This window comes from Nannospalax galili, unplaced genomic scaffold, assembly GCF_000622305.1.
Source record: "Nannospalax galili isolate Female #2095 unplaced genomic scaffold, S.galili_v1.0 scaffold127, whole genome shotgun sequence".
NCBI lineage: Eukaryota > Metazoa > Chordata > Mammalia > Rodentia > Spalacidae > Nannospalax > Nannospalax galili.
This window is the reverse complement of record NW_008360326.1, coordinates 907,138-918,636: the sequence shown is the minus strand read 5'-3', so window position 1 is coordinate 918,636 and position 11,499 is coordinate 907,138. Positions and strand designations below refer to the sequence as shown.

The 11,499-nt window shown below is 39.7% G+C and overlaps 1 pseudogene across 1 annotated transcript; it reads left to right on the top strand.

Moving 5' to 3' along the window:
• The first annotated feature begins 5,389 nt into the window (after window positions 1-5,389).
• On the top strand, window positions 5,390-6,384 carry LOC103727805 (annotated as a pseudogene). Its single transcript, XR_001872259.2, has one exon. The product of XR_001872259.2 is annotated as a GTP-binding protein SAR1a pseudogene (transcript).
• Window positions 6,385-11,499: the final 5,115 nt, after the last annotated feature.

Sequence of the window (11,499 nt, the reverse complement as noted above, 5' to 3'; positions counted from 1 at the left end):
ATTTTATTTTTAGTCTTTTTAGGAATGCTCATAAAACTGTCCATGTCTATACTAATTTAACTTCCATTGACCTGTTCTTTTTTTCTCCAAATCTCTGCTCACATGTTTCTTTTATCTTTTTGATAAAATGTGTTCCAAGAGGTATATGGTAAACTCTCTTTAAGGTTTTAATTTGCATTTTCCTAATGATTACTGATGCTGAGGTTTTGTATGTATTTGTTAGCCTTTGTGAATATTCTTTTGAAAAATTTCTATTCAGGTCCTTTATACCCTTTTATTCAAGTTATTTGTTTTCTTGCTGCTAAGTTGCCTATGTTTCTTAAACATTTTGGATATTAGCCCCCTTATCCAATAGTTTGCAAATATTTTCTTCCAACCTCTAGATTGTCTCTTTGCTAAGTGTTAAGTGTTTTGTATGCTGTACAACACTGTTTTAGCTTGATGTGATTTCCCTTGTCTTTTTTGATTTTGTTGCCTCTGGGTTTGAGGCTAGATTCAGAATTCATGCCCAAGACCAACAGCTTGGATGATGTGCTCAATTTTATTCCAATAGTTTTATAGTTTTGTCCTTTGATTTGATTTGATTTATTTTTGAGACAGAGCTTCACAATGAAGTTGTGGCTGGCCTGGAAATCACTATGTAGAGCAGGCTAACCTCAACTCACAGAGATCTGCCTATCTCTATTTACTGCATGCTGGGATTAAAGGCATGTACCACCATGCCTGCCTAATTTTTATCTTAAAAAATATAATATTTATAATATTTTAGTGATGAAATCAAACCAAGTCCCCCCAGACCAAAAGAAAAATATTCTGGGAAACTGTACAAGGAAGTAAAATATAAAATAATTCTAACTGCTGAGAAAAAGCTGACCTTTTCATGCTCCGTGCGCAAGCTGAAAATCACCCGAAACTTCCCCTTCCCACTACTGCTGCACCCCTTCCCACTTCTGCCGGTTGTGGTTTGTGGTTTTTGCCTTTAAAAGAAGCCTGTAAGCTAAGCTCTGGGCTGCTGCTCTCTCCTAGTGAGGCAGGAGCCTGTCTGTGCAAACGATTAAATCCTCTTGCTTGTTGCATCTCCTGGTCTGAGGACTGAGTTATTGGGGTGCGGCCTCCCGTGGACGGTGGGTACCCCAGGCTGGGGGTCCTACGTTAGAATAAATTTAAACAAAGATGTAAAAGACCTGTACACTGGAAAATATGAAACACTGATGGAGGAAACAGAAGACATATGAAGGGAAAGAAATTCCAGGTTCATGGCTTAGAATCAAAATCCAGCCACTCTTCCCAGCCAACTAGTCTAGCCTTGGAAGACAAAAGAAAAATGAGGAAGATACCAAAAGAGGGATGCTTTTGGAAGCCCTTGTCAAAAAACTCCAGTGGACTCTCACATGAACATTTGAAAATTGCCCTGTTCTGACTTTTTCTAGTTCCCCGTCTAGAATTTGTAATGCTAATTACTCTTGCCTTTACTTCTCCTTCACATCTCCTATTCACGATTCAAGGACTTTCTTTTCCCCTTAGAGACAAGAGTTATATACAATTTGGGAGTCTTTTAGGTAGACCCACTGAAGGGGTACACCAATTGCCTCACCCTATGTCCCTGTTCAGCATGGAAAAAGCCAGAGTGGTCTGCGCCCCTATTCCCTATTGGCAATTTGGGTAACCCCTTCAGAGGATGGTGTGATGGAGGTAGGAATTGGCTAGGCAGTTAGGGTAAAAAAAACCAAAGAAATGTAGCAAGTGTCTTGGCTAAAAGTCAAAATGTTCTTGGTCCTGTTAACAACATACTCTGTTCCAAAGGCCAAAAATATCAAAAGTATTTGGGAACTTGTATCTAACCCTTAAAAGATTTTAGGTTTACCTCTTCAGAGGGGGAAATGTTGGAGGGGAGGGAGTGGGCAAGGATTTGATCAAAACACCTTATATGCATGTATGAAATTCTCAATAAAGATTTTGTAAAAGTTAAAAAAAAAAAAAGAAGAATCAAAATTGTTAAAACAGTCACACCATACGAGGCAAACTACAGATCTAATGTAAGCTCTTTCAAAATCTCAGCACTCGGGAGGCAGAGGCAGGCAGATCTCTATGAGTTTGAGGCCAGCCTGGTCTCCATAACAAATCCAGACCAGCTAGGGCTACAGGGAGACCCTGTCTCAAAAAGATTAAAAAAAAAAAGAATTAAAATTGTTAAAACATCCACACCAGGCAAACTACAGATCTAGTGTCTAAATTCTAATGTCGTTTTCACAGATAACAGTTATAGTGAATCAAAAAGATCTCACTTATCCAAGACAGATATAAGTAAGAAGAGCTCAGCAGTAGGCATCGCACCCTGATTTCAGGAATATATTGCCAAGTTTATGATAAACCCAGACAGTGAGCTGGTGGTGTGCTCACCTGGTATCCTTCTTTGCTTTCTCTGTTCCTGTGATAAGCACCATGACAAAAAACATCTTAGGGAGGAAATGGTTTATTTCCACTTACAGACAACAGTGTATCAGCAAGGGATGCTAAGGCAAGAACTCAAAGCAGGACCTTGAAGTAGAAACCACAGACAGATGGTGCTTACTAGCTTGCTTGGTTACCTTTCTTATACAGCCCTGACCCACCTGCCCAATGATGGTACCCTCTACAGTGGGCTGGGCCCTTCTTTGTCAGTTAGCAATAAAGAAAATGACCCCACAGACATGCCCACAGGTCAATCTGATGGAGGAAATTCCTCAGGTGACATTCCCTTTTCCTAGGTATGTCTAGGTTTATGTCACGTTGGACAAAACTATGATACCCGACTTGTGGAAAGCTCTGAGTTCAATCCCCAACACCACAAACAAAATAAAAAAAGGTCACCTCAACTAACAAAATGGAATAGAGAACAAAAAAATTCTCATGCAAACATATATGGTCAATTAATTTTTGTCAAAGGTGCCAGGAGCACACTTTGGAGGAAAGAACAATCTCTCTCTTTTATTTTTAATGTGTTGGAAGAATAAAATACACACATGAGAAATGAAAACGGGCCTTCATATCATATGTAATATCAACTCAGAGTGGATTAAGGACTTTAAAAGAAAAGAAGTATTTAAAATACAACATTAGAGTCCATAGCAGTTTGACTCAGTCTAAGATGTCACTGCAGACTCCAAACAGTTCCCTACATAAAGTCACGCTCAAGCTGTAACTAGACAGGAATGAATATTATCTACGTGGTGTTTGTCTTTTCTGGGTCCATTAGTATCACTGGAGAATCTCTCACAAAACAAGTTTCAGATTTCTCCACCGGACCCTGAAGAAAAAGATGAAAGAGAGAAAGAGGACTGTGAGTGTAAAACAAAACCTCTGATCTGTTCACTGCTGGGCCTCTGATATCCATCAGAGTATATAGTTAGTAGGTGTTCAATAAATATTCACTGACTTATTGACTGACAGACAGAATAATCAATGGCTACAGTCTTAATGACTTCTGCTGACTCCAGTGCTTTATAGACTTAAACTGAATATCTTCAGTTCAATTAGGCTACAATGAAATGACTACTGGCTTTAATACATTGAATCTTGGAGGGAAATCATTTATTCCAACAATAAATAATGATTGCCTTAAGAGATTTGGAATTCCTGTTGGGATATATCCAGCTGTGGTTGCTTGACTATGATGCCCATCTTCATTTTACATGTTGGGTTCCACACATTTTTTAAAAGCATAAAAAAGGCTCTATGTCCTGTCACGAAGCAAATCTAGGTGGATCTGGGCATAAATATTCATTAGAACTTCCTTCCACCTCCTCTTAAAAACATTCTATTGAAATGGAGATTTTGACTTTTAGGATAATGAAGAATATTTAAAGCCTTTATTCTTGAAAAATTAATAGATTAATAAAATGGCATTTCTCTATATTCATTAGGATGAGTTTATTTTTTTTCAGTGAATTTTGATGTGCTGTCTAGTAGGAGAAGCACCTTACCTTTCATCAGGTAAAATAGCTCCTTAATCTTGTGCTATAATTTCTGCATTCTCTATTAATCCTCAATTAAATGCAATCAGAAATTCTCTTACGTGGGTGCTTAGATGAAAATTTGAAGATGTCCTTTGTCTTTTGTAAATATTTAGGAGGCTTTAGACTTCCATTCCTCTAGTTAGGGACTTTCTAAGCTATCTTAAGTCCCTTTCCCAACTCTCAGAATTGTTTTCTTTCTGGTCAAAAGAGGTAAATAATAAAACAAGAAATCATCAGAATCCTTGAATCTCTGTTGACACTTGAGTGACATTTTGCATTAAAGTTTGGGTTTTTTTTTTGGTGGGGGGCAGAGGAACTGTATGTTTTAAGGGTAAAACTAGAAACCATGATAAAAAGAAAGAAGCTTTCAGAAATTTTCAGAATAGGAACATTCAGAAGTGGGTAAAAATTTTTGTTCTGTTGTGATTTGATCTGCTCTTATTGTCGGTTTTTCATGAATGGAATTGTCCCACTCCTGGAAAATCGAAATTGCCTCTTGAGTGAATCAATCCAAATGAAGAGAGATCCTTTACTCCTGCCCTCTGCCTTGCAAACTGTGTCTATAAAATCTAGCTTGGTTTGTGCAAAACAGGTGCTCTGGTGTTTTCAGTTTCCATCTGCCGAGGAATATAATTATAGCATTGATTGTCTGTTCAATCTGATTGGTTTCCATTGTGTCTTTGTCTGTGTTCAGGGTCTTGTTTCCTAATCATTTTACTAGTCATTTGGGTTTTGCCACATACCACTGGAAGAGTGTAATTTGGTTTTTCAATTCATCACATCCCATTGTTTTTATTATTTGGAATTGTAACATCACAATACGGTTTCTTTTTCTAAGAAAAAGAACTTAAAAATTTTGAGAGAAATTCAAGAGGTTTAATTAAAATTAAACTATGAATCTCTCATAAAGCATATCTGTCACTTAATGATAAAATTTCTTTTCCAAAAACAAGGAAAAGTTTACTTTAAACAAAATTAGAGTTAATTCTTAGTAACTTTATCTTATTGTGCTATAGTTTGAAGAATGTGGAAAATATTCCAAATGCCCACGTGTCAGTGGCTTCATCGCTACTTAATATTGCTACTGGAAGGTGGTGGAGCCCTTAGGCGGTAAGGCCTAGGAGGTCACTCAAAGGGGACATGCCCTTTAAGAGGATAATAGGGTGTGTCACTTTGTGTGTGATTTTGTGGGCATGAGGCTGCCAAAAGACAGAGTATCCAGTTTGGACGACAGCAGTATCAACAGTGTGAGGACTGTCCAGTGTCTGAACTGAATGGTCAGGCACAGATACACCCTTCCCACATGAACTGAGATTGAGAACCAAGGTTCTCTCTCTCTCTCTCTCTCTCTCTCTCTCTCTCTCTCTCTCTCTCAGCTTTACTCTACTGTATCCACTTGCCTGCAAACAACAAGACCAACCAATCAGGTACTGCAGTCTTTAAAATCAAGAGCCAAGGGTGGTCCCTGTGCTCTGAGTGAGGCCTGCCACCACCTCCAGGGGAGCCCCTCGGGCCATAGTAAGCATTAATAATGTTCATCTTCGAGTGGCTCTACAATGGCTTCAGCAGTGTGCTTCAGTTCCTAGGACTCTATAAGAAATCTGGAAAACTTGTATTCTTGGGTTTGGACAATGCAGGCAAAACCATTCTTCTTCACATGCTCAAAGATGACAGATTAGGCTAACATGTTCCAACACTACATCCCACCTCGGAAGAGCTGATGATTGCTGGAATGACGTTTACCACTTTTGATCTTGGTGGACAAGAGCAATCATATCAGCTTTGGAAAAATCATCTCCCAGCGATCAATGGGATTGTCTTTCTGGTGGAGTGTGCAGATCACTCTTGCCTCATGGAATCCAAAGTTGAGCTTAATGCTTGAATGACTAATGAAACAATATCCAATGTTCCAATCCTTATCTTGGGAAACAAAATTGGCAGGACAGATGCAATCAGTGAAGAAAAACTCTGTGAGATATTTGGGCTTTATGGACAGACCACAGGCAAGGGGAATGTGATTCGGAAGGAGCTGAATGCCTGCCCCATGGGAGTGTTCATGTGCTGAAGAGGCAAGGCTAGAGTGAGGGTTTCTGCTGGCTCTCCCAGTATATTAACTGATGTTTGGACAGTGAAAATAAAAGAGTTTTACTCTTCTGGACTGATCCTATTCATGGCTTCCTCTTGAACTTTTCTAATAGAACAAGGAAAGCTCTCCAACAATGTCTGGCGTCGAAAAGTCAAGCATCTGTCAACCCTCATCACCCAGTGGTGACATGTGCTCTTCTCCACACTCACTGTTGGGAGATAATGCTGCCCATGTGCTGATGCAGGTCAGTATCCAGGGACTTGGAGGCTGGCAGGATTTGCCAGGTAAAGCTGTTTGTGCCATCATGGGACCCCTGAAAAGAAAAAGACATCACACCTCTGTGGTTGATTTCAAAAGAAAGTGATTCTATTTTTTTTTTCTTGGTCTTTTTGAAATGAGGTCTCCCTGTAGCCCCAGGTGTCCTGGAACTCACTATGTAGACCAGGCTGGCTTTGAACTCACAGAGATCCGCTTGCCTCTGCCTCCCGAGTGCTGGGATCAAAGCTGTGTGCCACCAGGCCCGGCCTCTATTTTTTAAAGTAAGTGTTGCTGATGTAGTTGGTAACCCTCCTCTAACTTTCTGAGTTCAATATTTACTTGCTCTAGAGTTTTCTATTCTTTTCTTTTTGTTTTTAACTAGTAAATGGAATTTAGATATTTTATAAAGTTATGAACAGATAACACATTGGAGGCCAGCGCTCCCTTGTGTGTGTGTCTGCCTTGTTGGAGGTGGTGTCTGTGTACACTGAGAACTAGGAAAGGACAGAGCCCTGGCCTTGCAGTTGTGGCAGGTTTCCTGTGGTAAGGGGGCACCCCTCGTCTTGCAGTGGGCAGCAGATTGTTCACTGTGGAAGGATGGGCTGTAAAGTGCGTTATTGTTACTGTACTATTTTTACTTACGAAGTTACCAGTTTCAGCACTCTGCCTTTCTGCTGTGGTGTCATTTCTTTCTGCATCTCCTTCCTTTTGCATTGTCAGTTACAAAAACGATGTTTGCCTCATGAAAGAGGCATGAAAAGAACATGTCTCCTATAGTCTGGTGCTTAGAGTCAGATATTTTTGTACAGATTGTAAGGGGAAAGTGTTCTGAATAGGAGGGCACAGGGCAAGGTCAACAGCTGAAGAGCTCTTAATTCTGTGAGTTGAGGGCTTGGCCATCTGCGGTGGTAGTAGTACCGAGTGAACCTAGGACCGGCTTTGTCAGTGGGCTCGAAGTTTTCTCCTTGCAGAATTTGGTTTCTTGGGCTATTCATGAGCTCTTTTTTTCCTTCCTGGTTATCTATTTTGTTACTGTTTAAAGGTTAACATCTGAAGCTTTTCCAGGTCGGGCAGGGTGTGGTATGAAGTTGCTTTTCTCCATTTCCGAAATAAGCAGAGAAAACACTGAGTGTAGGACTTCCTGTCTGTCCCTAAGGCAGCAAAGCCTGTGTGGAAGCAGCAGCCGCCTGTGAGAGTGACAGTGGATTTTTTATAGCATTTCGTTTTCTCAGTGCCACATGTGAAATCGGATTTTCATGATGTTAACTTATACTTCCGTAACAGAGATGAAAGGATAAGATATGGTTTAAAGAAGGGTGGGTGTCTATTATTTCATTTAATGAAAGGTGAGAAGTAGTTTCCCCAAGTGAAAATTATGATGATGATGCTTCTTTTCAGAGGACCTACGTCCAGTGAGAGGGTGGGGATTGTGGGTAACATACTCCTGGGGAGTGCCATCTCATTGTTAATTTGAGCACAGTCCTGGTGGGGCAGTGTTCTGTTGTACTGCTGGGTTCTAAGTGCATAGGCTTGGTGATGATCTGTCTGGCAAGTGCATGCATTGCATTCATTCAAGCATAGCTGGAGTGAGACAGAATAGTTGATGTGGAAAGGGTCATTAAAGCCTCAGGTGAATGAGCTAGGTGGGTAACTGGCTAAAGGCTGCCCATGCTTTGCTGTCCAGGAAAATGACAGGTGTGATTGCCTCAGTGTTTCTTTATTTGTGTTTTCCCTGTTTGCCCCTAATCTCTCTGCAGCAATCTAGAAAACTATGGGCTTTCAGGGCAGCGCTCTGTGAAAGTGGTTTATTCTGGCCACCGGAGAAAGGGGACTGCAGAGCGGCACCAGTCTGTTTCCTGCCCCACAGAGCGCCATCTCTAAAATATGGGAGCTGACAGAGCTGCTGCAAGGAGCACGGCTCCCCGCAGAGGGCCTGGGCCTTGTATAAGATGCCATGAATTGAGACTCTTCATTCTGTCTTAGCAGAGTGCACATACAGAGCTGCTGCAAGGAGCACGGCTCCCCGCAGAGGGCCTGGGCCTTGTACAAGATGCCATGAATTGAGACTCTTCATTCTGTCTTAGCAGAGTGCACGTCCCATTCCAGCAAAAGTAAAACTGTCATTACAAAAGAGCAATCTGCATCCTAAGCATTTTAATAAAAAGCTAAGACAAAAACAAAACAAAAGCAAAACTAAAACAAAAATCAAAACCAAGAGCCAGAATAAATCTTCCCTCCTAGTACTTTGATTATCTGGGACATTTTTTGTGTCTTGTTGAGATAGGGTCTCCCTGTAGTCCAGCTGACCTGGAACTTGTTATGTAGACCAGGCTGGCCTTGATCTCACAGAGCTCTTCCTGACTCTGCCTCTCAAGTGCTGGGATTAAAGGTGTGTGTCACCTCATCTGGCTTGGGGCATTTTTTCATGACAGCTGACTAACATGTACCAAAACTGTGCTCCAATGTGTTATACATTATTAATAGGCATTGTTGTCCTCCCAGCTGTCATAGTCCCTTCCTCCGAATCTTCCTTCCTGGCCCAGATATCATGCTACTAAAAGCTGACAAAATATCATACATCATTTTAACTTTCTTTGGAACTAGATCATAAGCATATGACCCAATTGCCAAAGAGACCCACAGGAAAGTCTGCTAAGGAAATTCTGAGAAAAGTTTTCTGTCAGTAAAGATATGCAGTAGGAAACTGTTCATCTTTCATGGCAGACAATGTTATCTCTACACGTCATATCTAAACTGCAAGTGTACTCTATGTCCAAGAGGTCAAATAAAGCTGCAATCAAAGACTCTAAGGGCTAAGAGCCAAAATACAGACACACCTGAGTCTTTCATAACATCACTAAATCTGTTGAACCACTCCTGAAAGCATCATGACTCTAAGCTTCTTTTTGGATATTATTTTTTTATATTTGTTATTTTTATTGTATGTGTATGACTGTATTGCCTGCATGTAGGTAGGTGTACCTGTGTTGTGTATTGTCCTTAGAGGTCAGAAGAGGGCATGGATCCCTTGAAACTGGAGTTACAGATGGTTGTTAGCCACCATGTGAGTGCTGGGAATTGAGCCTGGGTACTCTGCAAGAGCAGACAGTACTCTTAACCACTGAGTCATCTCTACCACTTACAGCCAAAAGAATTCAATGAAAAATCATCACCTCATTAATTAACAGATAATTTGATTATGTTTAGTTAGCACAGAACTGTATACATGTCAAATAATATTGACCTAAAACTCTTAAGTTATTTTTATTTGACTGGTGACTACTACATTTGCTTGCTTAAAATAAAACAAACTTCTGGAATGACAATTATTTTTCTGATTTTATAACAATAATTTCATTTAAATAGATTCATATCCTACTGACATTTTGCTCTTTTAGAGTTCTTTTTTTAATTAATTTATTTATTTTGTTTGTGCTTTGAAAGAGAGATTCTACAATGTCAAATAGAATTAAAATCCACTGACGTCTGGAATTGTCTTAATTCATGTGTTGTATAGTTGGATAAATGCACATCCAGCTATATAAACTATAGATTTCCAGTGATAAACTTTTTCCAGTGTGGCCTAATACTATAGTTTGATTCATTACAGGTAAATAAAAAGAAGTCTTTACTTTTCTCACGACCTTCAGTTTATGCTTCTGGGGAAAAAAAAAAAGATTTCTTCTTTAAGTTCATACCAACCATCTGAGTGGGTAATTTATAAGAAGTCCATCACCTGCCCATGATCCATAATAACTAAGTTACCTGATTTTTGCAGGAAGGTCAGAATAGAATTCTAATCTATCAAGGGTAATTTGGATGAAGAGAAGGGCTTTAGGAAGGAAGTAAACAAGCATTCCACTTTGGCTGATAGCCTAGATAAATTTAGTGTGTGAGTGGAGTCATAGAAATGGGATAAGGATTAATGGAGAGAAAGAAACATGAATTTCACATTAAAAAGATTAGGGAAATCCCAACCTTTATTATAAAATATCTGTGAGCCTATAAAGATGATTTATAATACTGGAAAAGCTTTGGCTAATGCTCCTGGGAGGCTCAGAAAACATAATCCAATTTACTCGTGGTGTACAAAAGAGATATACTTTAAAATAATTGCTGTTTTAAACTCTAGCCTTCATGAAGCTATTGGCATCTAACCACAACATAAGGATTAACCAAAATTGTTAAACTGCTGTTTTAAAGGATGTGCTATTTTTGTGTCATGTATTCCATCCACAGCCAGTGGTGTGAAAAGCCAGCTGTGCAAAAGAATTGTGTCACTGAATGCAAACAGCCTTGACTGAGTCACCTTGAGGGGAAACAAAAGGAAAGTCAGGAAGCCTTATCACCTTTTAATTATGCCTTCGGAGGCATCCAAGTCCTGTTCTTGGGAAAGCAAAGCTATGACTGTTGCACATAACTACACTTTTGCAAACACATCCTTCCTTCAGGCATTTAGCCTGTCAAAACTCCCTAGAAGACTCAGAATCATTTTCATTACAGGACTAATTGAAGGAGCAAACTAGAGCAATACAGGAGATGTATTTACCTGTCTGGCTTCTCAGGCAGTCTTATTTGTCTCTTAACTAGCAGGAAAGTGGGTTTCTTAAGGGGATTTTTACATTGTGAATTATGCCTTAGAACAAAGCAGGATCCAGGAATTGGACTTAATCTGCTTTACTTTTGCCCAATCATCAGCCCATGAATGTTTTTCTGGTACAGGCTGCTATGATTGTTTATTCCATCTTGACAGCTAGTTTTATGACTCATGTATTAAAGTAACATCAAACCAGAGTCAAGCAATTCTGTTCTAGCCCCATTATGAGTATGATGGACTATTCAGTATTCAACCTAATACAGACTTTAGTAAACAGCTTCTAAGGGCTAGAAATCTACCACAGCTGAAGGTCATTTTCATGGATGATTTATCTGAAGGTATTGCTTCACAACCAAAGAATCCCAGCAACTAATCAAGAGATATTATTCAGCTTAAAAAAAAAAACTATTTCTGAACTTCTACCATCCCTCTGACAATAAACAGCATATGCTGTTGTACCCCATCCACTGTACCCCAAAAAGACCACTGAGTACCCAACACACCAAAATGCAAAAGCAAAGGTTTATGGTTTATTCCGGCTTAAGCTCGGGCTCTCAGACCTC